Source organism: Mytilus edulis, chromosome 5 (genome assembly GCF_963676685.1).
Source record: "Mytilus edulis chromosome 5, xbMytEdul2.2, whole genome shotgun sequence".
Lineage (NCBI taxonomy): Eukaryota > Metazoa > Mollusca > Bivalvia > Mytilida > Mytilidae > Mytilus > Mytilus edulis.
The window spans coordinates 9755284-9782591 of NC_092348.1; the positions used below are offsets into that span (position 1 = coordinate 9755284).

General features: G+C 35.6%; 26 non-coding genes across 26 annotated transcripts; all 26 read right to left on the reverse strand.

Annotated features, from left to right (window-relative positions):
• Positions 1-459: 459 nt before the first annotated feature.
• Positions 460-598, reverse strand: LOC139525703 (U4 spliceosomal RNA). The gene has a single exon (XR_011665033.1). It is a non-coding gene; the product is annotated as a U4 spliceosomal RNA (small nuclear RNA).
• A 921-nt stretch (positions 599-1519) lies between these two features.
• Positions 1520-1658, reverse strand: LOC139525704 (U4 spliceosomal RNA). Its single transcript, XR_011665034.1, has one exon. It is a non-coding gene; the product is annotated as a U4 spliceosomal RNA (small nuclear RNA).
• A 921-nt stretch (positions 1659-2579) lies between these two features.
• On the reverse strand, positions 2580-2718 carry LOC139525631 (U4 spliceosomal RNA). Its single transcript, XR_011664962.1, has one exon. It is a non-coding gene; the product is annotated as a U4 spliceosomal RNA (small nuclear RNA).
• Positions 2719-3639: 921 nt separating this feature from the next.
• Positions 3640-3778, reverse strand: LOC139525705 (U4 spliceosomal RNA). The gene has a single exon (XR_011665035.1). It is a non-coding gene; the product is annotated as a U4 spliceosomal RNA (small nuclear RNA).
• A 921-nt stretch (positions 3779-4699) lies between these two features.
• LOC139525706 (U4 spliceosomal RNA) lies at positions 4700-4838 on the reverse strand. The gene has a single exon (XR_011665036.1). It is a non-coding gene; the product is annotated as a U4 spliceosomal RNA (small nuclear RNA).
• A 921-nt stretch (positions 4839-5759) lies between these two features.
• Positions 5760-5898, reverse strand: LOC139525707 (U4 spliceosomal RNA). The gene has a single exon (XR_011665037.1). It is a non-coding gene; the product is annotated as a U4 spliceosomal RNA (small nuclear RNA).
• A 925-nt stretch (positions 5899-6823) lies between these two features.
• Positions 6824-6962, reverse strand: LOC139525708 (U4 spliceosomal RNA). The gene has a single exon (XR_011665038.1). It is a non-coding gene; the product is annotated as a U4 spliceosomal RNA (small nuclear RNA).
• Positions 6963-7887: 925 nt separating this feature from the next.
• LOC139525710 (U4 spliceosomal RNA) lies at positions 7888-8026 on the reverse strand. The gene has a single exon (XR_011665040.1). It is a non-coding gene; the product is annotated as a U4 spliceosomal RNA (small nuclear RNA).
• Positions 8027-8947: 921 nt separating this feature from the next.
• On the reverse strand, positions 8948-9086 carry LOC139525711 (U4 spliceosomal RNA). Its single transcript, XR_011665041.1, has one exon. It is a non-coding gene; the product is annotated as a U4 spliceosomal RNA (small nuclear RNA).
• A 921-nt stretch (positions 9087-10007) lies between these two features.
• Positions 10008-10146, reverse strand: LOC139525712 (U4 spliceosomal RNA). The gene has a single exon (XR_011665042.1). It is a non-coding gene; the product is annotated as a U4 spliceosomal RNA (small nuclear RNA).
• Positions 10147-11067: 921 nt separating this feature from the next.
• LOC139525713 (U4 spliceosomal RNA) lies at positions 11068-11206 on the reverse strand. Its single transcript, XR_011665043.1, has one exon. It is a non-coding gene; the product is annotated as a U4 spliceosomal RNA (small nuclear RNA).
• A 921-nt stretch (positions 11207-12127) lies between these two features.
• Positions 12128-12266, reverse strand: LOC139525714 (U4 spliceosomal RNA). The gene has a single exon (XR_011665044.1). It is a non-coding gene; the product is annotated as a U4 spliceosomal RNA (small nuclear RNA).
• Positions 12267-13187: 921 nt separating this feature from the next.
• LOC139525604 (U4 spliceosomal RNA) lies at positions 13188-13326 on the reverse strand. Its single transcript, XR_011664936.1, has one exon. It is a non-coding gene; the product is annotated as a U4 spliceosomal RNA (small nuclear RNA).
• Positions 13327-14247: 921 nt separating this feature from the next.
• Positions 14248-14386, reverse strand: LOC139525605 (U4 spliceosomal RNA). The gene has a single exon (XR_011664937.1). It is a non-coding gene; the product is annotated as a U4 spliceosomal RNA (small nuclear RNA).
• Positions 14387-15307: 921 nt separating this feature from the next.
• LOC139525606 (U4 spliceosomal RNA) lies at positions 15308-15446 on the reverse strand. Its single transcript, XR_011664938.1, has one exon. It is a non-coding gene; the product is annotated as a U4 spliceosomal RNA (small nuclear RNA).
• Positions 15447-16368: 922 nt separating this feature from the next.
• On the reverse strand, positions 16369-16507 carry LOC139525607 (U4 spliceosomal RNA). Its single transcript, XR_011664939.1, has one exon. It is a non-coding gene; the product is annotated as a U4 spliceosomal RNA (small nuclear RNA).
• A 921-nt stretch (positions 16508-17428) lies between these two features.
• Positions 17429-17567, reverse strand: LOC139525608 (U4 spliceosomal RNA). The gene has a single exon (XR_011664940.1). It is a non-coding gene; the product is annotated as a U4 spliceosomal RNA (small nuclear RNA).
• A 921-nt stretch (positions 17568-18488) lies between these two features.
• LOC139525610 (U4 spliceosomal RNA) lies at positions 18489-18627 on the reverse strand. Its single transcript, XR_011664942.1, has one exon. It is a non-coding gene; the product is annotated as a U4 spliceosomal RNA (small nuclear RNA).
• Positions 18628-19548: 921 nt separating this feature from the next.
• Positions 19549-19687, reverse strand: LOC139525611 (U4 spliceosomal RNA). Its single transcript, XR_011664943.1, has one exon. It is a non-coding gene; the product is annotated as a U4 spliceosomal RNA (small nuclear RNA).
• Positions 19688-20609: 922 nt separating this feature from the next.
• LOC139525612 (U4 spliceosomal RNA) lies at positions 20610-20748 on the reverse strand. The gene has a single exon (XR_011664944.1). It is a non-coding gene; the product is annotated as a U4 spliceosomal RNA (small nuclear RNA).
• Positions 20749-21669: 921 nt separating this feature from the next.
• LOC139525613 (U4 spliceosomal RNA) lies at positions 21670-21808 on the reverse strand. Its single transcript, XR_011664945.1, has one exon. It is a non-coding gene; the product is annotated as a U4 spliceosomal RNA (small nuclear RNA).
• A 921-nt stretch (positions 21809-22729) lies between these two features.
• LOC139525614 (U4 spliceosomal RNA) lies at positions 22730-22868 on the reverse strand. The gene has a single exon (XR_011664946.1). It is a non-coding gene; the product is annotated as a U4 spliceosomal RNA (small nuclear RNA).
• Positions 22869-23789: 921 nt separating this feature from the next.
• On the reverse strand, positions 23790-23928 carry LOC139525615 (U4 spliceosomal RNA). Its single transcript, XR_011664947.1, has one exon. It is a non-coding gene; the product is annotated as a U4 spliceosomal RNA (small nuclear RNA).
• A 921-nt stretch (positions 23929-24849) lies between these two features.
• LOC139525616 (U4 spliceosomal RNA) lies at positions 24850-24988 on the reverse strand. The gene has a single exon (XR_011664948.1). It is a non-coding gene; the product is annotated as a U4 spliceosomal RNA (small nuclear RNA).
• Positions 24989-25909: 921 nt separating this feature from the next.
• LOC139525618 (U4 spliceosomal RNA) lies at positions 25910-26048 on the reverse strand. Its single transcript, XR_011664949.1, has one exon. It is a non-coding gene; the product is annotated as a U4 spliceosomal RNA (small nuclear RNA).
• Positions 26049-26969: 921 nt separating this feature from the next.
• LOC139525619 (U4 spliceosomal RNA) lies at positions 26970-27108 on the reverse strand. The gene has a single exon (XR_011664950.1). It is a non-coding gene; the product is annotated as a U4 spliceosomal RNA (small nuclear RNA).
• Positions 27109-27308: the final 200 nt, after the last annotated feature.

The window sequence follows — 27308 nt, forward strand, 5'->3', positions numbered from 1 at the left end:
GATTCATTTTTTTAAAAAGGGGGAGGGGCTGTTAAGTTCGGATATTTTCCTAGATGTAATGCTCCTAGTCAATTACAATCTATCAAAACCACCAAAAGTGGCATTCATTCTTCAAAACAGATGAGGAAAATGATGAAAATGATGAAATCGTTTGTATTATAATGATTTGATGCATCAAAACCGTGTTTGTCATTTTCACATGTTCAGTCACAACACTCACTGGTCAGGAGGATGTAGATGATAGAGATCAACCTAGAAAATGTTGAGTACTTCAATGCACCTCATTGAACCTAAAAGAATGAGATCATGCGAATTTGTGTTTCGCCAAATTGTGTCATCTGATCATTAGATTTACCTACTAAAAGAAAATTACTTGAATACTACTTTAAATAGCATTTTGTCATATGTTTCAAAGCAGTTGGTTTGGTCGACTTTTCTTTATTTAATTGTGTATCATTGCCTCCGTAGAGGCGTTCAGAAATTGCGACTGCTGCCGTATTTCAGGCATCAGCGCGGGGTATTGGGTATAGTTTTCAACTAGCAATAACCACGCCTCGGATAAACCTCATCGGCTATGGTACCGCCACTGCGCAAAGCTAATGAATAACGTACAGTGTACACTGTTTGTTTTAAACTACATTTACTCTATCAAAGGTATTCTAGTAATTTTATTCCGTGCACAATTTTGGGTAGCTGACATTGTTCTACCTTTTGTACTTGGCATTAATTTACATTTGAAAGAGGTTCATCCTTTTTGATGTTCACTGAAATGACAAACGGCTGTTATAGTTGAGAAAACACAAGTTTGTATAGTGGCTATATTAATGGGGAGATAATCTCTCAGTAAACTACGTAGGGTATACGCATATATACGATCTCTCAGGTGGATGGACGGATTGGTGTTTAACGTCCAGTGGTGAATATTACATGCATATCAGGATAAGAAGACAGAAATACATGAATTTTAAGATCTTTTAGCGATAGTTTACGACAATTTGTACATTTGTCGGTAAAATCTGCACTGAAGCAATATATAAAAAAACTGTTCATATTTTGATTTTAATGATTCATTTTTTTAAAAAGGGGGAGGGGCTGTTAAGTTCGGATATTTTCCTAGATGTAATGCTCCTAGTCAATTACAATCTATCAAAACCACCAAAAGTGGCATTCATTCTTCAAAACAGATGAGGAAAATGATGAAAATGATGAAATCGTTTGTATTATAATGATTTGATGCATCAAAACCGTGTTTGTCATTTTCACATGTTCAGTCACAACACTCACTGGTCAGGAGGATGTAGATGATAGAGATCAACCTAGAAAATGTTGAGTACTTCAATGCACCTCATTGAACCTAAAAGAATGAGATCATGCGAATTTGTGTTTCGCCAAATTGTGTCATCTGATCATTAGATTTACCTACTAAAAGAAAATTACTTGAATACTACTTTAGCATTTTGTCATATGTTTCAAAGCAGTTGGTTTGGTCGACTTTTCTTTATTTAATTGTGTATCATTGCCTCCGTAGAGGCGTTCAGAAATTGCGACTGCTGCCGTATTTCAGGCATCAGCGCGGGGTATTGGGTATAGTTTTCAACTAGCAATAACCACGCCTCGGATAAACCTCATCGGCTATGGTACCGCCACTGCGCAAAGCTAATGAATAACGTACAGTGTACACTGTTTGTTTTAAACTACATTTACTCTATCAAAGGTATTCTAGTAATTTTATTCCGTGCAAAATTTTGGGTAGCTGACATTGTTCTACCTTTTGTACTTGGCATTAATTTACATTTGAAAGAGGTTCATCCTTTTTGATGTTCACTGAAATGACAAACGGCTGTTATAGTTGAGAAAACACAAGTTTGTATAGTGGCTATATTAATGGGGAGATAATCTCTCAGTAAACTACGTAGGGTATACGCATATATACGATCTCTCAGGTGGATGGACGGATTGGTGTTTAACGTCCAGTGGTGAATATTACATGCATATCAGGATAAGAAGACAGAAATACATGAATTTTAAGATCTTTTAGCGATAGTTTACGACAATTTGTACATTTGTCGATAAAATCTGCACTGAAGCAATATATAAAAAAACTGTTCATATTTTGATTTTAATGATTCATTTTTTTAAAAAGGGGGAGGGGCTGTTAAGTTCGGATATTTTCCTAGATGTAATGCTCCTAGTCAATTACAATCTATCAAAACCACCAAAAGTGGCATTCATTCTTCAAAACAGATGAGGAAAATGATGAAAATGATGAAATCGTTTGTATTATAATGATTTGATGCATCAAAACCGTGTTTGTCATTTTCACATGTTCAGTCACAACACTCACTGGTCAGGAGGATGTAGATGATAGAGATCAACCTAGAAAATGTTGAGTACTTCAATGCACCTCATTGAACCTAAAAGAATGAGATCATGCGAATTTGTGTTTCGCCAAATTGTGTCATCTGATCATTAGATTTACCTACTAAAAGAAAATTACTTGAATACTACTTTAGCATTTTGTCATATGTTTCAAAGCAGTTGGTTTGGTCGACTTTTCTTTATTTAATTGTGTATCATTGCCTCCGTAGAGGCGTTCAGAAATTGCGACTGCTGCCGTATTTCAGGCATCAGCGCGGGGTATTGGGTATAGTTTTCAACTTGCAATAACCACGCCTCGGATTAACCTCATCGGCTATGGTACCGCCACTGCGCAAAGCTAATGAATAACGTACAGTGTACACTGTTTGTTTTAAACTACATTTACTCTATCAAAGGTATTCTAGTAATTTTATTCCGTGCAAAATTTTGGGTAGCTGACATTGTTCTACCTTTTGTACTTGGCATTAATTTACATTTGAAAGAGGTTCATCCTTTTTGATGTTCACTGAAATGACAAACGGCTGTTATAGTTGAGAAAACACAAGTTTGTATAGTGGCTATATTAATGGGGAGATAATCTCTCAGTAAACTACGTAGGGTATACGCATATATACGATCTCTCAGGTGGATGGACGGATTGGTGTTTAACGTCCAGTGGTGAATATTACATGCATATCAGGATAAGAAGACAGAAATACATGAATTTTAAGATCTTTTAGCGATAGTTTACGACAATTTGTACATTTGTCGATAAAATCTGCACTGAAGCAATATATAAAAAAACTGTTCATATTTTGATTTTAATGATTCATTTTTTTAAAAAGGGGGAGGGGCTGTTAAGTTCGGATATTTTCCTAGATGTAATGCTCCTAGTCAATTACAATCTATCAAAACCACCAAAAGTGGCATTCATTCTTCAAAACAGATGAGGAAAATGATGAAAATGATGAAATCGTTTGTATTATAATGATTTGATGCATCAAAACCGTGTTTGTCATTTTCACATGTTCAGTCACAACACTCACTGGTCAGGAGGATGTAGATGATAGAGATCAACCTAGAAAATGTTGAGTACTTTAATGCACCTCATTGAACCTAAAAGAATGAGATCATGCGAATTTGTGTTTCGCCAAATTGTGTCATCTGATCATTAGATTTACCTACTAAAAGAAAATTACTTGAATACTACTTTAGCATTTTGTCATATGTTTCAAAGCAGTTGGTTTGGTCGACTTTTCTTTATTTAATTGTGTATCATTGCCTCCGTAGAGGCGTTCAGAAATTGCGACTGCTGCCGTATTTCAGGCATCAGCGCGGGGTATTGGGTATAGTTTTCAACTAGCAATAACCACGCCTCGGATAAACCTCATCGGCTATGGTACCGCCACTGCGCAAAGCTAATGAATAACGTACAGTGTACACTGTTTGTTTTAAACTACATTTACTCTATCAAAGGTATTCTAGTAATTTTATTCCGTGCAAAATTTTGGGTAGCTGACATTGTTCTACCTTTTGTACTTGGCATTAATTTACATTTGAAAGAGGTTCATCCTTTTTGATGTTCACTGAAATGACAAACGGCTGTTATAGTTGAGAAAACACAAGTTTGTATAGTGGCTATATTAATGGGGAGATAATCTCTCAGTAAACTACGTAGGGTATACGCATATATACGATCTCTCAGGTGGATGGACGGATTGGTGTTTAACGTCCAGTGGTGAATATTACATGCATATCAGGATAAGAAGACAGAAATACATGAATTTTAAGATCTTTTAGCGATAGTTTACGACAATTTGTACATTTGTCGATAAAATCTGCACTGAAGCAATATATAAAAAAACTGTTCATATTTTGATTTTAATGATTCATTTTTTTAAAAAGGGGGAGGGGCTGTTAAGTTCGGATATTTTCCTAGATGTAATGCTCCTAGTCAATTACAATCTATCAAAACCACCAAAAGTGGCATTCATTCTTCAAAACAGATGAGGAAAATGATGAAAATGATGAAATCGTTTGTATTATAATGATTTGATGCATCAAAACCGTGTTTGTCATTTTCACATGTTCAGTCACAACACTCACTGGTCAGGAGGATGTAGATGATAGAGATCAACCTAGAAAATGTTGAGTACTTCAATGCACCTCATTGAACCTAAAAGAATGAGATCATGCGAATTTGTGTTTCGCCAAATTGTGTCATCTGATCATTAGATTTACCTACTAAAAGAAAATTACTTGAATACTACTTTAGCATTTTGTCATATGTTTCAAAGCAGTTGGTTTGGTCGACTTTTCTTTATTTAATTGTGTATCATTGCCTCCGTAGAGGCGTTCAGAAATTGCGACTGCTGCCGTATTTCAGGCATCAGCGCGGGGTATTGGGTATAGTTTTCAACTAGCAATAACCACGCCTCGGATAAACCTCATCGGCTATGGTACCGCCACTGCGCAAAGCTAATGAATAACGTACAGTGTACACTGTTTGTTTTAAACTACATTTACTCTATCAAAGGTATTCTAGTAATTTTATTCCGTGCAAAATTTTGGGTAGCTGACATTGTTCTACCTTTTGTACTTGGCATTAATTTACATTTGAAAGAGGTTCATCCTTTTTGATGTTCACTGAAATGACAAACGGCTGTTATAGTTGAGAAAACACAAGTTTGTATAGTGGCTATATTAATGGGGAGATAATCTCTCAGTAAACTACGTAGGGTATACGCATATATACGATCTCTCAGGTGGATGGACGGATTGGTGTTTAACGTCCAGTGGTGAATATTACATGCATATCAGGATAAGAAGACAGAAATACATGAATTTTAAGATCTTTTAGCGATAGTTTACGACAATTTGTACATTTGTCGATAAAATCTGCACTGAAGCAATATATAAAAAAACTGTTCATATTTTGATTTTAATGATTCATTTTTTTAAAAAGGGGGAGGGGCTGTTAAGTTCGGATATTTTCCTAGATGTAATGCTCCTAGTCAATTACAATCTATCAAAACCACCAAAAGTGGCATTCATTCTTCAAAACAGATGAGGAAAATGATGAAAATGATGAAATCGTTTGTATTATAATGATTTGATGCATCAAAACCGTGTTTGTCATTTTCACATGTTCAGTCACAACACTCACTGGTCAGGAGGATGTAGATGATAGAGATCAACCTAGAAAATGTTGAGTACTTCAATGCACCTCATTGAACCTAAAAGAATGAGATCATGCGAATTTGTGTTTCGCCAAATTGTGTCATCTGATCATTAGATTTACCTACTAAAAGAAAATTACTTGAATACTACTTTAGCATTTTGTCATATGTTTCAAAGCAGTTGGTTTGGTCGACTTTTCTTTATTTAATTGTGTATCATTGCCTCCGTAGAGGCGTTCAGAAATTGCGACTGCTGCCGTATTTCAGGCATCAGCGCGGGGTATTGGGTATAGTTTTCAACTAGCAATAACCACGCCTCGGATAAACCTCATCGGCTATGGTACCGCCACTGCGCAAAGCTAATGAATAACGTACAGTGTACACTGTTTGTTTTAAACTACATTTACTCTATCAAAGGTATTCTAGTAATTTTATTCCGTGCAAAATTTTGGGTAGCTGACATTGTTCTACCTTTTGTACTTGGCATTAATTTACATTTGAAAGAGGTTCATCCTTTTTGATGTTCACTGAAATGACAAACGGCTGTTATAGTTGAGAAAACACAAGTTTGTATAGTGGCTATATTAATGGGGAGATAATCTCTCAGTAAACTACGTAGGGTATACGCATATATACGATCTCTCAGGTGGATGGACGGATTGGTGTTTAACGTCCAGTGGTGAATATTACATGCATATCAGGATAAGAAGACAGAAATACATGAATTTTAAGATCTTTTAGCGATAGTTTACGACAATTTGTACATTTGTCGGTAAAATCTGCACTGAAGCAATATATAAAAAAACTGTTCATATTTTGATTTTAATGATTCATTTTTTTAAAAAGGGGGAGGGGCTGTTAAGTTCGGATATTTTCCTAGATGTAATGCTCCTAGTCAATTACAATCTATCAAAACCACCAAAAGTGGCATTCATTCTTCAAAACAGATGAGGAAAATGATGAAAATGATGAAATCGTTTGTATTATAATGATTTGATGCATCAAAACCGTGTTTGTCATTTTCACATGTTCAGTCACAACACTCACTGGTCAGGAGGATGTAGATGATAGAGATCAACCTAGAAAATGTTGAGTACTTCAATGCACCTCATTGAACCTAAAAGAATGAGATCATGCGAATTTGTGTTTCGCCAAATTGTGTCATCTGATCATTAGATTTACCTACTAAAAGAAAATTACTTGAATACTACTTTAAATAGCATTTTGTCATATGTTTCAAAGCAGTTGGTTTGGTCGACTTTTCTTTATTTAATTGTGTATCATTGCCTCCGTAGAGGCGTTCAGAAATTGCGACTGCTGCCGTATTTCAGGCATCAGCGCGGGGTATTGGGTATAGTTTTCAACTAGCAATAACCACGCCTCGGATAAACCTCATCGGCTATGGTACCGCCACTGCGCAAAGCTAATGAATAACGTACAGTGTACACTGTTTGTTTTAAACTACATTTACTCTATCAAAGGTATTCTAGTAATTTTATTCCGTGCAAAATTTTGGGTAGCTGACATTGTTCTACCTTTTGTACTTGGCATTAATTTACATTTGAAAGAGGTTCATCCTTTTTGATGTTCACTGAAATGACAAACGGCTGTTATAGTTGAGAAAACACAAGTTTGTATAGTGGCTATATTAATGGGGAGATAATCTCTCAGTAAACTACGTAGGGTATACGCATATATACGATCTCTCAGGTGGATGGACGGATTGGTGTTTAACGTCCAGTGGTGAATATTACATGCATATCAGGATAAGAAGACAGAAATACATGAATTTTAAGATCTTTTAGCGATAGTTTACGACAATTTGTACATTTGTCGATAAAATCTGCACTGAAGCAATATATAAAAAAACTGTTCATATTTTGATTTTAATGATTCATTTTTTTAAAAAGGGGGAGGGGCTGTTAAGTTCGGATATTTTCCTAGATGTAATGCTCCTAGTCAATTACAATCTATCAAAACCACCAAAAGTGGCATTCATTCTTCAAAACAGATGAGGAAAATGATGAAAATGATGAAATCGTTTGTATTATAATGATTTGATGCATCAAAACCGTGTTTGTCATTTTCACATGTTCAGTCACAACACTCACTGGTCAGGAGGATGTAGATGATAGAGATCAACCTAGAAAATGTTGAGTACTTCAATGCACCTCATTGAACCTAAAAGAATGAGATCATGCGAATTTGTGTTTCGCCAAATTGTGTCATCTGATCATTAGATTTACCTACTAAAAGAAAATTACTTGAATACTACTTTAAATAGCATTTTGTCATATGTTTCAAAGCAGTTGGTTTGGTCGACTTTTCTTTATTTAATTGTGTATCATTGCCTCCGTAGAGGCGTTCAGAAATTGCGACTGCTGCCGTATTTCAGGCATCAGCGCGGGGTATTGGGTATAGTTTTCAACTAGCAATAACCACGCCTCGGATAAACCTCATCGGCTATGGTACCGCCACTGCGCAAAGCTAATGAATAACGTACAGTGTACACTGTTTGTTTTAAACTACATTTACTCTATCAAAGGTATTCTAGTAATTTTATTCCGTGCAAAATTTTGGGTAGCTGACATTGTTCTACCTTTTGTACTTGGCATTAATTTACATTTGAAAGAGGTTCATCCTTTTTGATGTTCACTGAAATGACAAACGGCTGTTATAGTTGAGAAAACACAAGTTTGTATAGTGGCTATATTAATGGGGAGATAATCTCTCAGTAAACTACGTAGGGTATACGCATATATACGATCTCTCAGGTGGATGGACGGATTGGTGTTTAACGTCCAGTGGTGAATATTACATGCATATCAGGATAAGAAGACAGAAATACATGAATTTTAAGATCTTTTAGCGATAGTTTACGACAATTTGTACATTTGTCGGTAAAATCTGCACTGAAGCAATATATAAAAAAACTGTTCATATTTTGATTTTAATGATTCATTTTTTTAAAAAGGGGGAGGGGCTGTTAAGTTCGGATATTTTCCTAGATGTAATGCTCCTAGTCAATTACAATCTATCAAAACCACCAAAAGTGGCATTCATTCTTCAAAACAGATGAGGAAAATGATGAAAATGATGAAATCGTTTGTATTATAATGATTTGATGCATCAAAACCGTGTTTGTCATTTTCACATGTTCAGTCACAACACTCACTGGTCAGGAGGATGTAGATGATAGAGATCAACCTAGAAAATGTTGAGTACTTCAATGCACCTCATTGAACCTAAAAGAATGAGATCATGCGAATTTGTGTTTCGCCAAATTGTGTCATCTGATCATTAGATTTACCTACTAAAAGAAAATTACTTGAATACTACTTTAGCATTTTGTCATATGTTTCAAAGCAGTTGGTTTGGTCGACTTTTCTTTATTTAATTGTGTATCATTGCCTCCGTAGAGGCGTTCAGAAATTGCGACTGCTGCCGTATTTCAGGCATCAGCGCGGGGTATTGGGTATAGTTTTCAACTAGCAATAACCACGCCTCGGATAAACCTCATCGGCTATGGTACCGCCACTGCGCAAAGCTAATGAATAACGTACAGTGTACACTGTTTGTTTTAAACTACATTTACTCTATCAAAGGTATTCTAGTAATTTTATTCCGTGCAAAATTTTGGGTAGCTGACATTGTTCTACCTTTTGTACTTGGCATTAATTTACATTTGAAAGAGGTTCATCCTTTTTGATGTTCACTGAAATGACAAACGGCTGTTATAGTTGAGAAAACACAAGTTTGTATAGTGGCTATATTAATGGGGAGATAATCTCTCAGTAAACTACGTAGGGTATACGCATATATACGATCTCTCAGGTGGATGGACGGATTGGTGTTTAACGTCCAGTGGTGAATATTACATGCATATCAGGATAAGAAGACAGAAATACATGAATTTTAAGATCTTTTAGCGATAGTTTACGACAATTTGTACATTTGTCGATAAAATCTGCACTGAAGCAATATATAAAAAAACTGTTCATATTTTGATTTTAATGATTCATTTTTTTAAAAAGGGGGAGGGGCTGTTAAGTTCGGATATTTTCCTAGATGTAATGCTCCTAGTCAATTACAATCTATCAAAACCACCAAAAGTGGCATTCATTCTTCAAAACAGATGAGGAAAATGATGAAAATGATGAAATCGTTTGTATTATAATGATTTGATGCATCAAAACCGTGTTTGTCATTTTCACATGTTCAGTCACAACACTCACTGGTCAGGAGGATGTAGATGATAGAGATCAACCTAGAAAATGTTGAGTACTTCAATGCACCTCATTGAACCTAAAAGAATGAGATCATGCGAATTTGTGTTTCGCCAAATTGTGTCATCTGATCATTAGATTTACCTACTAAAAGAAAATTACTTGAATACTACTTTAGCATTTTGTCATATGTTTCAAAGCAGTTGGTTTGGTCGACTTTTCTTTATTTAATTGTGTATCATTGCCTCCGTAGAGGCGTTCAGAAATTGCGACTGCTGCCGTATTTCAGGCATCAGCGCGGGGTATTGGGTATAGTTTTCAACTAGCAATAACCACGCCTCGGATAAACCTCATCGGCTATGGTACCGCCACTGCGCAAAGCTAATGAATAACGTACAGTGTACACTGTTTGTTTTAAACTACATTTACTCTATCAAAGGTATTCTAGTAATTTTATTCCGTGCAAAATTTTGGGTAGCTGACATTGTTCTACCTTTTGTACTTGGCATTAATTTACATTTGAAAGAGGTTCATCCTTTTTGATGTTCACTGAAATGACAAACGGCTGTTATAGTTGAGAAAACACAAGTTTGTATAGTGGCTATATTAATGGGGAGATAATCTCTCAGTAAACTACGTAGGGTATACGCATATATACGATCTCTCAGGTGGATGGACGGATTGGTGTTTAACGTCCAGTGGTGAATATTACATGCATATCAGGATAAGAAGACAGAAATACATGAATTTTAAGATCTTTTAGCGATAGTTTACGACAATTTGTACATTTGTCGATAAAATCTGCACTGAAGCAATATATAAAAAAACTGTTCATATTTTGATTTTAATGATTCATTTTTTTAAAAAGGGGGAGGGGCTGTTAAGTTCGGATATTTTCCTAGATGTAATGCTCCTAGTCAATTACAATCTATCAAAACCACCAAAAGTGGCATTCATTCTTCAAAACAGATGAGGAAAATGATGAAAATGATGAAATCGTTTGTATTATAATGATTTGATGCATCAAAACCGTGTTTGTCATTTTCACATGTTCAGTCACAACACTCACTGGTCAGGAGGATGTAGATGATAGAGATCAACCTAGAAAATGTTGAGTACTTCAATGCACCTCATTGAACCTAAAAGAATGAGATCATGCGAATTTGTGTTTCGCCAAATTGTGTCATCTGATCATTAGATTTACCTACTAAAAGAAAATTACTTGAATACTACTTTAGCATTTTGTCATATGTTTCAAAGCAGTTGGTTTGGTCGACTTTTCTTTATTTAATTGTGTATCATTGCCTCCGTAGAGGCGTTCAGAAATTGCGACTGCTGCCGTATTTCAGGCATCAGCGCGGGGTATTGGGTATAGTTTTCAACTAGCAATAACCACGCCTCGGATAAACCTCATCGGCTATGGTACCGCCACTGCGCAAAGCTAATGAATAACGTACAGTGTACACTGTTTGTTTTAAACTACATTTACTCTATCAAAGGTATTCTAGTAATTTTATTCCGTGCAAAATTTTGGGTAGCTGACATTGTTCTACCTTTTGTACTTGGCATTAATTTACATTTGAAAGAGGTTCATCCTTTTTGATGTTCACTGAAATGACAAACGGCTGTTATAGTTGAGAAAACACAAGTTTGTATAGTGGCTATATTAATGGGGAGATAATCTCTCAGTAAACTACGTAGGGTATACGCATATATACGATCTCTCAGGTGGATGGACGGATTGGTGTTTAACGTCCAGTGGTGAATATTACATGCATATCAGGATAAGAAGACAGAAATACATGAATTTTAAGATCTTTTAGCGATAGTTTACGACAATTTGTACATTTGTCGATAAAATCTGCACTGAAGCAATATATAAAAAAACTGTTCATATTTTGATTTTAATGATTCATTTTTTTAAAAAGGGGGAGGGGCTGTTAAGTTCGGATATTTTCCTAGATGTAATGCTCCTAGTCAATTACAATCTATCAAAACCACCAAAAGTGGCATTCATTCTTCAAAACAGATGAGGAAAATGATGAAAATGATGAAATCGTTTGTATTATAATGATTTGATGCATCAAAACCGTGTTTGTCATTTTCACATGTTCAGTCACAACACTCACTGGTCAGGAGGATGTAGATGATAGAGATCAACCTAGAAAATGTTGAGTACTTCAATGCACCTCATTGAACCTAAAAGAATGAGATCATGCGAATTTGTGTTTCGCCAAATTGTGTCATCTGATCATTAGATTTACCTACTAAAAGAAAATTACTTGAATACTACTTTAGCATTTTGTCATATGTTTCAAAGCAGTTGGTTTGGTCGACTTTTCTTTATTTAATTGTGTATCATTGCCTCCGTAGAGGCGTTCAGAAATTGCGACTGCTGCCGTATTTCAGGCATCAGCGCGGGGTATTGGGTATAGTTTTCAACTAGCAATAACCACGCCTCGGATAAACCTCATCGGCTATGGTACCGCCACTGCGCAAAGCTAATGAATAACGTACAGTGTACACTGTTTGTTTTAAACTACATTTACTCTATCAAAGGTATTCTAGTAATTTTATTCCGTGCAAAATTTTGGGTAGCTGACATTGTTCTACCTTTTGTACTTGGCATTAATTTACATTTGAAAGAGGTTCATCCTTTTTGATGTTCACTGAAATGACAAACGGCTGTTATAGTTGAGAAAACACAAGTTTGTATAGTGGCTATATTAATGGGGAGATAATCTCTCAGTAAACTACGTAGGGTATACGCATATATACGATCTCTCAGGTGGATGGACGGATTGGTGTTTAACGTCCAGTGGTGAATATTACATGCATATCAGGATAAGAAGACAGAAATACATGAATTTTAAGATCTTTTAGCGATAGTTTACGACAATTTGTACATTTGTCGATAAAATCTGCACTGAAGCAATATATAAAAAAACTGTTCCTATTTTGATTTTAATGATTCATTTTTTTAAAAAGGGGGAGGGGCTGTTAAGTTCGGATATTTTCCTAGATGTAATGCTCCTAGTCAATTACAATCTATCAAAACCACCAAAAGTGGCATTCATTCTTCAAAACAGATGAGGAAAATGATGAAAATGATGAAATCGTTTGTATTATAATGATTTGATGCATCAAAACCGTGTTTGTCATTTTCACATGTTCAGTCACAACACTCACTGGTCAGGAGGATGTAGATGATAGAGATCAACCTAGAAAATGTTGAGTACTTCAATGCACCTCATTGAACCTAAAAGAATGAGATCATGCGAATTTGTGTTTCGCCAAATTGTGTCATCTGATCATTAGATTTACCTACTAAAAGAAAATTACTTGAATACTACTTTAGCATTTTGTCATATGTTTCAAAGCAGTTGGTTTGGTCGACTTTTCTTTATTTAATTGTGTATCATTGCCTCCGTAGAGGCGTTCAGAAATTGCGACTGCTGCCGTATTTCAGGCATCAGCGCGGGGTATTGGGTATAGTTTTCAACTAGCAATAACCACGCCTCGGATAAACCTCATCGGCTATGGTACCGCCACTGCGCAAAGCTAATGAATAACGTACAGTGTACACTGTTTGTTTTAAACTACATTTACTCTATCAAAGGTATTCTAGTAATTTTATTCCGTGCAAAATTTTGGGTAGCTGACATTGTTCTACCTTTTGTACTTGGCATTAATTTACATTTGAAAGAGGTTCATCCTTTTTGATGTTCACTGAAATGACAAACGGCTGTTATAGTTGAGAAAACACAAGTTTGTATAGTGGCTATATTAATGGGGAGATAATCTCTCAGTAAACTACGTAGGGTATACGCATATATACGATCTCTCAGGTGGATGGACGGATTGGTGTTTAACGTCCAGTGGTGAATATTACATGCATATCAGGATAAGAAGACAGAAATACATGAATTTTAAGATCTTTTAGCGATAGTTTACGACAATTTGTACATTTGTCGATAAAATCTGCACTGAAGCAATATATAAAAAAACTGTTCATATTTTGATTTTAATGATTCATTTTTTTAAAAAGGGGGAGGGGCTGTTAAGTTCGGATATTTTCCTAGATGTAATGCTCCTAGTCAATTACAATCTATCAAAACCACCAAAAGTGGCATTCATTCTTCAAAACAGATGAGGAAAATGATGAAAATGATGAAATCGTTTGTATTATAATGATTTGATGCATCAAAACCGTGTTTGTCATTTTCACATGTTCAGTCACAACACTCACTGGTCAGGAGGATGTAGATGATAGAGATCAACCTAGAAAATGTTGAGTACTTCAATGCACCTCATTGAACCTAAAAGAATGAGATCATGCGAATTTGTGTTTCGCCAAATTGTGTCATCTGATCATTAGATTTACCTACTAAAAGAAAATTACTTGAATACTACTTTAGCATTTTGTCATATGTTTCAAAGCAGTTGGTTTGGTCGACTTTTCTTTATTTAATTGTGTATCATTGCCTCCGTAGAGGCGTTCAGAAATTGCGACTGCTGCCGTATTTCAGGCATCAGCGCGGGGTATTGGGTATAGTTTTCAACTAGCAATAACCACGCCTCGGATAAACCTCATCGGCTATGGTACCGCCACTGCGCAAAGCTAATGAATAACGTACAGTGTACACTGTTTGTTTTAAACTACATTTACTCTATCAAAGGTATTCTAGTAATTTTATTCCGTGCAAAATTTTGGGTAGCTGACATTGTTCTACCTTTTGTACTTGGCATTAATTTACATTTGAAAGAGGTTCATCCTTTTTGATGTTCACTGAAATGACAAACGGCTGTTATAGTTGAGAAAACACAAGTTTGTATAGTGGCTATATTAATGGGGAGATAATCTCTCAGTAAACTACGTAGGGTATACGCATATATACGATCTCTCAGGTGGATGGACGGATTGGTGTTTAACGTCCAGTGGTGAATATTACATGCATATCAGGATAAGAAGACAGAAATACATGAATTTTAAGATCTTTTAGCGATAGTTTACGACAATTTGTACATTTGTCGATAAAATCTGCACTGAAGCAATATATAAAAAAACTGTTCATATTTTGATTTTAATGATTCATTTTTTTAAAAAGGGGGAGGGGCTGTTAAGTTCGGATATTTTCCTAGATGTAATGCTCCTAGTCAATTACAATCTATCAAAACCACCAAAAGTGGCATTCATTCTTCAAAACAGATGAGGAAAATGATGAAAATGATGAAATCGTTTGTATTATAATGATTTGATGCATCAAAACCGTGTTTGTCATTTTCACATGTTCAGTCACAACACTCACTGGTCAGGAGGATGTAGATGATAGAGATCAACCTAGAAAATGTTGAGTACTTCAATGCACCTCATTGAACCTAAAAGAATGAGATCATGCGAATTTGTGTTTCGCCAAATTGTGTCATCTGATCATTAGATTTACCTACTAAAAGAAAATTACTTGAATACTACTTTAGCATTTTGTCATATGTTTCAAAGCAGTTGGTTTGGTCGACTTTTCTTTATTTAATTGTGTATCATTGCCTCCGTAGAGGCGTTCAGAAATTGCGACTGCTGCCGTATTTCAGGCATCAGCGCGGGGTATTGGGTATAGTTTTCAACTAGCAATAACCACGCCTCGGATAAACCTCATCGGCTATGGTACCGCCACTGCGCAAAGCTAATGAATAACGTACAGTGTACACTGTTTGTTTTAAACTACATTTACTCTATCAAAGGTATTCTAGTAATTTTATTCCGTGCAAAATTTTGGGTAGCTGACATTGTTCTACCTTTTGTACTTGGCATTAATTTACATTTGAAAGAGGTTCATCCTTTTTGATGTTCACTGAAATGACAAACGGCTGTTATAGTTGAGAAAACACAAGTTTGTATAGTGGCTATATTAATGGGGAGATAATCTCTCAGTAAACTACGTAGGGTATACGCATATATACGATCTCTCAGGTGGATGGACGGATTGGTGTTTAACGTCCAGTGGTGAATATTACATGCATATCAGGATAAGAAGACAGAAATACATGAATTTTAAGATCTTTTAGCGATAGTTTACGACAATTTGTACATTTGTCGATAAAATCTGCACTGAAGCAATATATAAAAAAAACTGTTCATATTTTGATTTTAATGATTCATTTTTTTAAAAAGGGGGAGGGGCTGTTAAGTTCGGATATTTTCCTAGATGTAATGCTCCTAGTCAATTACAATCTATCAAAACCACCAAAAGTGGCATTCATTCTTCAAAACAGATGAGGAAAATGATGAAAATGATGAAATCGTTTGTATTATAATGATTTGATGCATCAAAACCGTGTTTGTCATTTTCACATGTTCAGTCACAACACTCACTGGTCAGGAGGATGTAGATGATAGAGATCAACCTAGAAAATGTTGAGTACTTCAATGCACCTCATTGAACCTAAAAGAATGAGATCATGCGAATTTGTGTTTCGCCAAATTGTGTCATCTGATCATTAGATTTACCTACTAAAAGAAAATTACTTGAATGCTACTTTAGCATTTTGTCATATGTTTCAAAGCAGTTGGTTTGGTCGACTTTTCTTTATTTAATTGTGTATCATTGCCTCCGTAGAGGCGTTCAGAAATTGCGACTGCTGCCGTATTTCAGGCATCAGCGCGGGGTATTGGGTATAGTTTTCAACTAGCAATAACCACGCCTCGGATAAACCTCATCGGCTATGGTACCGCCACTGCGCAAAGCTAATGAATAACGTACAGTGTACACTGTTTGTTTTAAACTACATTTACTCTATCAAAGGTATTCTAGTAATTTTATTCCGTGCAAAATTTTGGGTAGCTGACATTGTTCTACCTTTTGTACTTGGCATTAATTTACATTTGAAAGAGGTTCATCCTTTTTGATGTTCACTGAAATGACAAACGGCTGTTATAGTTGAGAAAACACAAGTTTGTATAGTGGCTATATTAATGGGGAGATAATCTCTCAGTAAACTACGTAGGGTATACGCATATATACGATCTCTCAGGTGGATGGACGGATTGGTGTTTAACGTCCAGTGGTGAATATTACATGCATATCAGGATAAGAAGACAGAAATACATGAATTTTAAGATCTTTTAGCGATAGTTTACGACAATTTGTACATTTGTCGATAAAATCTGCACTGAAGCAATATATAAAAAAACTGTTCATATTTTGATTTTAATGATTCATTTTTTTAAAAAGGGGGAGGGGCTGTTAAGTTCGGATATTTTCCTAGATGTAATGCTCCTAGTCAATTACAATCTATCAAAACCACCAAAAGTGGCATTCATTCTTCAAAACAGATGAGGAAAATGATGAAAATGATGAAATCGTTTGTATTATAATGATTTGATGCATCAAAACCGTGTTTGTCATTTTCACATGTTCAGTCACAACACTCACTGGTCAGGAGGATGTAGATGATAGAGATCAACCTAGAAAATGTTGAGTACTTCAATGCACCTCATTGAACCTAAAAGAATGAGATCATGCGAATTTGTGTTTCGCCAAATTGTGTCATCTGATCATTAGATTTACCTACTAAAAGAAAATTACTTGAATACTACTTTAGCATTTTGTCATATGTTTCAAAGCAGTTGGTTTGGTCGACTTTTCTTTATTTAATTGTGTATCATTGCCTCCGTAGAGGCGTTCAGAAATTGCGACTGCTGCCGTATTTCAGGCATCAGCGCGGGGTATTGGGTATAGTTTTCAACTAGCAATAACCACGCCTCGGATAAACCTCATCGGCTATGGTACCGCCACTGCGCAAAGCTAATGAATAACGTACAGTGTACACTGTTTGTTTTAAACTACATTTACTCTATCAAAGGTATTCTAGTAATTTTATTCCGTGCAAAATTTTGGGTAGCTGACATTGTTCTACCTTTTGTACTTGGCATTAATTTACATTTGAAAGAGGTTCATCCTTTTTGATGTTCACTGAAATGACAAACGGCTGTTATAGTTGAGAAAACACAAGTTTGTATAGTGGCTATATTAATGGGGAGATAATCTCTCAGTAAACTACGTAGGGTATACGCATATATACGATCTCTCAGGTGGATGGACGGATTGGTGTTTAACGTCCAGTGGTGAATATTACATGCATATCAGGATAAGAAGACAGAAATACATGAATTTTAAGATCTTTTAGCGATAGTTTACGACAATTTGTACATTTGTCGATAAAATCTGCACTGAAGCAATATATAAAAAAACTGTTCATATTTTGATTTTAATGATTCATTTTTTTAAAAAGGGGGAGGGGCTGTTAAGTTCGGATATTTTCCTAGATGTAATGCTCCTAGTCAATTACAATCTATCAAAACCACCAAAAGTGGCATTCATTCTTCAAAACAGATGAGGAAAATGATGAAAATGATGAAATCGTTTGTATTATAATGATTTGATGCATCAAAACCGTGTTTGTCATTTTCACATGTTCAGTCACAACACTCACTGGTCAGGAGGATGTAGATGATAGAGATCAACCTAGAAAATGTTGAGTACTTCAATGCACCTCATTGAACCTAAAAGAATGAGATCATGCGAATTTGTGTTTCGCCAAATTGTGTCATCTGATCATTAGATTTACCTACTAAAAGAAAATTACTTGAATACTACTTTAGCATTTTGTCATATGTTTCAAAGCAGTTGGTTTGGTCGACTTTTCTTTATTTAATTGTGTATCATTGCCTCCGTAGAGGCGTTCAGAAATTGCGACTGCTGCCGTATTTCAGGCATCAGCGCGGGGTATTGGGTATAGTTTTCAACTAGCAATAACCACGCCTCGGATAAACCTCATCGGCTATGGTACCGCCACTGCGCAAAGCTAATGAATAACGTACAGTGTACACTGTTTGTTTTAAACTACATTTACTCTATCAAAGGTATTCTAGTAATTTTATTCCGTGCAAAATTTTGGGTAGCTGACATTGTTCTACCTTTTGTACTTGGCATTAATTTACATTTGAAAGAGGTTCATCCTTTTTGATGTTCACTGAAATGACAAACGGCTGTTATAGTTGAGAAAACACAAGTTTGTATAGTGGCTATATTAATGGGGAGATAATCTCTCAGTAAACTACGTAGGGTATACGCATATATACGATCTCTCAGGTGGATGGACGGATTGGTGTTTAACGTCCAGTGGTGAATATTACATGCATATCAGGATAAGAAGACAGAAATACATGAATTTTAAGATCTTTTAGCGATAGTTTACGACAATTTGTACATTTGTCGATAAAATCTGCACTGAAGCAATATATAAAAAAACTGTTCATATTTTGATTTTAATGATTCATTTTTTTAAAAAGGGGGAGGGGCTGTTAAGTTCGGATATTTTCCTAGATGTAATGCTCCTAGTCAATTACAATCTATCAAAACCACCAAAAGTGGCATTCATTCTTCAAAACAGATGAGGAAAATGATGAAAATGATGAAATCGTTTGTATTATAATGATTTGATGCATCAAAACCGTGTTTGTCATTTTCACATGTTCAGTCACAACACTCACTGGTCAGGAGGATGTAGATGATAGAGATCAACCTAGAAAATGTTGAGTACTTCAATGCACCTCATTGAACCTAAAAGAATGAGATCATGCGAATTTGTGTTTCGCCAAATTGTGTCATCTGATCATTAGATTTACCTACTAAAAGAAAATTACTTGAATACTACTTTAGCATTTTGTCATATGTTTCAAAGCAGTTGGTTTGGTCGACTTTTCTTTATTTAATTGTGTATCATTGCCTCCGTAGAGGCGTTCAGAAATTGCGACTGCTGCCGTATTTCAGGCATCAGCGCGGGGTATTGGGTATAGTTTTCAACTAGCAATAACCACGCCTCGGATAAACCTCATCGGCTATGGTACCGCCACTGCGCAAAGCTAATGAATAACGTACAGTGTACACTGTTTGTTTTAAACTACATTTACTCTATCAAAGGTATTCTAGTAATTTTATTCCGTGCAAAATTTTGGGTAGCTGACATTGTTCTACCTTTTGTACTTGGCATTAATTTACATTTGAAAGAGGTTCATCCTTTTTGATGTTCACTGAAATGACAAACGGCTGTTATAGTTGAGAAAACACAAGTTTGTATAGTGGCTATATTAATGGGGAGATAATCTCTCAGTAAACTACGTAGGGTATACGCATATATACGATCTCTCAGGTGGATGGACGGATTGGTGTTTAACGTCCAGTGGTGAATATTACATGCATATCAGGATAAGAAGACAGAAATACATGAATTTTAAGATCTTTTAGCGATAGTTTACGACAATTTGTACATTTGTCGATAAAATCTGCACTGAAGCAATATATAAAAAAAACTGTTCATATTTTGATTTTAATGATTCATTTTTTTAAAAAGGGGGAGGGGCTGTTAAGTTCGGATATTTTCCTAGATGTAATGCTCCTAGTCAATTACAATCTATCAAAACCACCAAAAGTGGCATTCATTCTTCAAAACAGATGAGGAAAATGATGAAAATGATGAAATCGTTTGTATTATAATGATTTGATGCATCAAAACCGTGTTTGTCATTTTCACATGTTCAGTCACAACACTCACTGGTCAGGAGGATGTAGATGATAGAGATCAACCTAGAAAATGTTGAGTACTTCAATGCACCTCATTGAACCTAAAAGAATGAGATCATGCGAATTTGTGTTTCGCCAAATTGTGTCATCTGATCATTAGATTTACCTACTAAAAGAAAATTACTTGAATGCTACTTTAGCATTTTGTCATATGTTTCAAAGCAGTTGGTTTGGTCGACTTTTCTTTATTTAATTGTGTATCATTGCCTCCGTAGAGGCGTTCAGAAATTGCGACTGCTGCCGTATTTCAGGCATCAGCGCGGGGTATTGGGTATAGTTTTCAACTAGCAATAACCACGCCTCGGATAAACCTCATCGGCTATGGTACCGCCACTGCGCAAAGCTAATGAATAACGTACAGTGTACACTGTTTGTTTTAAACTACATTTACTCTATCAAAGGTATTCTAGTAATTTTATTCCGTGCAAAATTTTGGGTAGCTGACATTGTTCTACCTTTTGTACTTGGCATTAATTTACATTTGAAAGAGGTTCATCCTTTTTGATGTTCACTGAAATGACAAACGGCTGTTATAGTTGAGAAAACACAAGTTTGTATAGTGGCTATATTAATGGGGAGATAATCTCTCAGTAAACTACGTAGGGTATACGCATATATACGATCTCTCAGGTGGATGGACGGATTGGTGTTTAACGTCCAGTGGTGAATATTACATGCATATCAGGATAAGAAGACAGAAATACATGAATTTTAAGATCTTTTAGCGATAGTTTACGACAATTTGTACATTTGTCGATAAAATCTGCACTGAAGCAATATATAAAAAAACTGTTCATATTTTGATTTTAATGATTCATTTTTTTAAAAAGGGGGAGGGGCTGTTAAGTTCGGATATTTTCCTAGATGTAATGCTCCTAGTCAATTACAATCTATCAAAACCACCAAAAGTGGCATTCATTCTTCAAAACAGATGAGGAAAATGATGAAAATGATGAAATCGTTTGTATTATAATGATTTGATGCATCAAAACCGTGTTTGTCATTTTCACATGTTCAGTCACAACACTCACTGGTCAGGAGGATGTAGATGATAGAGATCAACCTAGAAAATGTTGAGTACTTCAATGCACCTCATTGAACCTAAAAGAATGAGATCATGCGAATTTGTGTTTCGCCAAATTGTGTCATCTGATCATTAGATTTACCTACTAAAAGAAAATTACTTGAATACTACTTTAGCATTTTGTCATATGTTTCAAAGCAGTTGGTTTGGTCGACTTTTCTTTATTTAATTGTGTATCATTGCCTCCGTAGAGGCGTTCAGAAATTGCGACTGCTGCCGTATTTCAGGCATCAGCGCGGGGTATTGGGTATAGTTTTCAACTAGCAATAACCACGCCTCGGATAAACCTCATCGGCTATGGTACCGCCACTGCGCAAAGCTAATGAATAACGTACAGTGTACACTGTTTGTTTTAAACTACATTTACTCTATCAAAGGTATTCTAGTAATTTTATTCCGTGCAAAATTTTGGGTAGCTGACATTGTTCTACCTTTTGTACTTGGCATTAATTTACATTTGAAAGAGGTTCATCCTTTTTGATGTTCACTGAAATGACAAACGGCTGTTATAGTTGAGAAAACACAAGTTTGTATAGTGGCTATATTAATGGGGAGATAATCTCTCAGTAAACTACGTAGGGTATACGCATATATACGATCTCTCAGGTGGATGGACGGATTGGTGTTTAACGTCCAGTGGTGAATATTACATGCATATCAGGATAAGAAGACAGAAATACATGAATTTTAAGATCTTTTAGCGATAGTTTACGACAATTTGTACATTTGTCGATAAAATCTGCACTGAAGCAATATATAAAAAAACTGTTCATATTTTGATTTTAATGATTCATTTTTTTAAAAAGGGGGAGGGGCTGTTAAGTTCGGATATTTTCCTAGATGTAATGCTCCTAGTCAATTACAATCTATCAAAACCACCAAAAGTGGCATTCATTCTTCAAAACAGATGAGGAAAATGATGAAAATGATGAAATCGTTTGTATTATAATGATTTGATGCATCAAAACCGTGTTTGTCATTTTCACATGTTCAGTCACAACACTCACTGGTCAGGAGGATGTAGATGATAGAGATCAACCTAGAAAATGTTGAGTACTTCAATGCACCTCATTGAACCTAAAAGAATGAGATCATGCGAATTTGTGTTTCGCCAAATTGTGTCATCTGATCATTAGATTTACCTACTAAAAGAAAATTACTTGAATACTACTTTAGCATTTTGTCATATGTTTCAAAGCAGTTGGTTTGGTCGACTTTTCTTTATTTAATTGTGTATCATTGCCTCCGTAGAGGCGTTCAGAAATTGCGACTGCTGCCGTATTTCAGGCATCAGCGCGGGGTATTGGGTATAGTTTTCAACTAGCAATAACCACGCCTCGGATAAACCTCATCGGCTATGGTACCGCCACTGCGCAAAGCTAATGAATAACGTACAGTGTACACTGTTTGTTTTAAACTACATTTACTCTATCAAAGGTATTCTAGTAATTTTATTCCGTGCAAAATTTTGGGTAGCTGACATTGTTCTACCTTTTGTACTTGGCATTAATTTACATTTGAAAGAGGTTCATCCTTTTTGATGTTCACTGAAATGACAAACGGCTGTTATAGTTGAGAAAACACAAGTTTGTATAGTGGCTATATTAATGGGGAGATAATCTCTCAGTAAACTACGTAGGGTATACGCATATATACGATCTCTCAGGTGGATGGACGGATTGGTGTTTAACGTCCAGTGGTGAATATTACATGCATATCAGGATAAGAAGACAGAAATACATGAATTTTAAGATCTTTTAGCGATAGTTTACGACAATTTGTACATTTGTCGATAAAATCTGCACTGAAGCAATATATAAAAAAACTGTTCATATTTTGATTTTAATGATTCATTTTTTTAAAAAGGGGGAGGGGCTGTTAAGTTCGGATATTTTCCTAGATGTAATGCTCCTAGTCAATTACAATCTATCAAAACCACCAAAAGTGGCATTCATTCTTCAAAACAGATGAGGAAAATGATGAAAATGATGAAATCGTTTGTATTATAATGATTTGATGCATCAAAACCGTGTTTGTCATTTTCACATGTTCAGTCACAACACTCACTGGTCAGGAGGATGTAGATGATAGAGATCAACCTAGAAAATGTTGAGTACTTCAATGCACCTCATTGAACCTAAAAGAATGAGATCATGCGAATTTGTGTTTCGCCAAATTGTGTCATCTGATCATTAGATTTACCTACTAAAAGAAAATTACTTGAATACTACTTTAGCATTTTGTCATATGTTTCAAAGCAGTTGGTTTGGTCGACTTTTCTTTATTTAATTGTGTATCATTGCCTCCGTAGAGGCGTTCAGAAATTGCGACTGCTGCCGTATTTCAGGCATCAGCGCGGGGTATTGGGTATAGTTTTCAACTAGCAATAACCACGCCTCGGATAAACCTCATCGGCTATGGTACCGCCACTGCGCAAAGCTAATGAATAACGTACAGTGTACACTGTTTGTTTTAAACTACATTTACTCTATCAAAGGTATTCTAGTAATTTTATTCCGTGCAAAATTTTGGGTAGCTGACATTGTTCTACCTTTTGTACTTGGCATTAATTTACATTTGAAAGAGGTTCATCCTTTTTGATGTTCACTGAAATGACAAACGGCTGTTATAGTTGAGAAAACACAAGTTTGTATAGTGGCTATATTAATGGGGAGATAATCTCTCAGTAAACTACGTAGGGTATACGCATATATACGATCTCTCAGGTGGATGGACGGATTGGTGTTTAACGTCCAGTGGTGAATATTACATGCATATCAGGATAAGAAGACAGAAATACATGAATTTTAAGATCTTTTAGCGATAGTTTACGACAATTTGTACATTTGTCGATAAAATCTGCACTGAAGCAATATATAAAAAAACTGTTCATATTTTGATTTTAATGATTCATTTTTTTAAAAAGGGGGAGGGGCTGTTAAGTTCGGATATTTTCCTAGATGTAATGCTCCTAGTCAATTACAATCTATCAAAACCACCAAAAGTGGCATTCATTCTTCAAAACAGATGAGGAAAATGATGAAAATGATGAAATCGTTTGTATTATAATGATTTGATGCATCAAAACCGTGTTTGTCATTTTCACATGTTCAGTCACAACACTCACTGGTCAGGAGGATGTAGATGATAGAGATCAACCTAGAAAATGTTGAGTACTTCAATGCACCTCATTGAACCTAAAAGAATGAGATCATGCGAATTTGTGTTTCGCCAAATTGTGTCATCTGATCATTAGATTTACCTACTAAAAGAAAATTACTTGAATACTACTTTAGCATTTTGTCATATGTTTCAAAGCAGTTGGTTTGGTCGACTTTTCTTTATTTAATTGTGTATCATTGCCTCCGTAGAGGCGTTCAGAAATTGCGACTGCTGCCGTATTTCAGGCATCAGCGCGGGGTATTGGGTATAGTTTTCAACTAGCAATAACCACGCCTCGGATAAACCTCATCGGCTATGGTACCGCCACTGCGCAAAGCTAATGAATAACGTACAGTGTACACTGTTTGTTTTAAACTACATTTACTCTATCAAAGGTATTCTAGTAATTTTATTCCGTGCAAAATTTTGGGTAGCTGACATTGTTCTACCTTTTGTACTTGGCATTAATTTACATTTGAAAGAGGTTCATCCTTTTTGATGTTCACTGAAATGACAAACGGCTGTTATAGTTGAGAAAACACAAGTTTGTATAGTGGCTATATTAATGGGGAGATAATCTCTCAGTAAACTACGTAGGGTATACGCATATATACGATCTCTCAGGTGGATGGACGGATTGGTGTTTAACGTCCAGTGGTGAATATTACATGCATATCAGGATAAGAAGACAGAAATACATGAATTTTAAGATCTTTTAGCGATAGTTTACGACAATTTGTACATTTGTCGATAAAATCTGCACTGAAGCAATATATAAAAAAACTGTTCATATTTTGATTTTAATGATTCATTTTTTTAAAAAGGGGGAGGGGCTGTTAAGTTCGGATATTTTCCTAGATGTAATGCTCCTAGTCAATTACAATCTATCAAAACCACCAAAAGTGGCATTCATTCTTCAAAACAGATGAGGAAAATGATGAAAATGATGAAATCGTTTGTATTATAATGATTTGATGCATCAAAACCGTGTTTGTCATTTTCACATGTTCAGTCACAACACTCACTGGTCAGGAGGATGTAGATGATAGAGATCAACCTAGAAAATGTTGAGTACTTCAATGCACCTCATTGAACCTAAAAGAATGAGATCATGCGAATTTGTGTTTCGCCAAATTGTGTCATCTGATCATTAGATTTACCTACTAAAAGAAAATTACTTGAATACTACTTTAGCATTTTGTCATATGTTTCAAAGCAGTTGGTTTGGTCGACTTTTCTTTATTTAATTGTGTATCATTGCCTCCGTAGAGGCGTTCAGAAATTGCGACTGCTGCCGTATTTCAGGCATCAGCGCGGGGTATTGGGTATAGTTTTCAACTAGCAATAACCACGCCTCGGATAAACCTCATCGGCTATGGTACCGCCACTGCGCAAAGCTAATGAATAACGTACAGTGTACACTGTTTGTTTTAAACTACATTTACTCTATCAAAGGTATTCTAGTAATTTTATTCCGTGCAAAATTTTGGGTAGCTGACATTGTTCTACCTTTTGTACTTGGCATTAATTTACATTTGAAAGAGGTTCATCCTTTTTGATGTTCACTGAAATGACAAACGGCTGTTATAGTTGAGAAAACACAAGTTTGTATAGTGGCTATATTAATGGGGAGATAATCTCTCAGTAAACTACGTAGGGTATACGCATATATACGATCTCTCAGGTGGATGGACGGATTGGTGTTTAACGTCCAGTGGTGAATATTACATGCATATCAGGATAAGAAGACAGAAATACATGAATTTTAAGATCTTTTAGCGATAGTTTACGACAATTTGTACATTTGTCGATAAAATCTGCACTGAAGCAATATATAAAAAAACTGTTCATATTTTGATTTTAATGATTCATTTTTTTAAAAAGGGGGAGGGGCTGTTAAGTTCGGATATTTTCCTAGATGTAATGCTCCTAGTCAATTACAATCTATCAAAACCACCAAAAGTGGCATTCATTCTTCAAAACAGATGAGGAAAATGATGAAAATGATGAAATCGTTTGTATTATAATGATTTGATGCATCAAAACCGTGTTTGTCATTTTCACATGTTCAGTCACAACACTCACTGGTCAGGAGGATGTAGATGATAGAGATCAACCTAGAAAATGTTGAGTACTTCAATGCACCTCATTGAACCTAAAAGAATGAGATCATGCGAATTTGTGTTTCGCCAAATTGTGTCATCTGATCATTAGATTTACCTACTAAAAGAAAATTACTTGAATACTACTTTAGCATTTTGTCATATGTTTCAAAGCAGTTGGTTTGGTCGACTTTTCTTTATTTAATTGTGTATCATTGCCTCCGTAGAGGCGTTCAGAAATTGCGACTGCTGCCGTATTTCAGGCATCAGCGCGGGGTATTGGGTATAGTTTTCAACTAGCAATAACCACGCCTCGGATAAACCTCATCGGCTATGGTACCGCCACTGCGCAAAGCTAATGAATAACGTACAGTGTACACTGTTTGTTTTAAACTACATTTACTCTATCAAAGGTATTCTAGTAATTTTATTCCGTGCAAAATTTTGGGTAGCTGACATTGTTCTACCTTTTGTACTTGGCATTAATTTACATTTGAAAGAGGTTCATCCTTTTTGATGTTCACTGAAATGACAAACGGCTGTTATAGTTGAGAAAA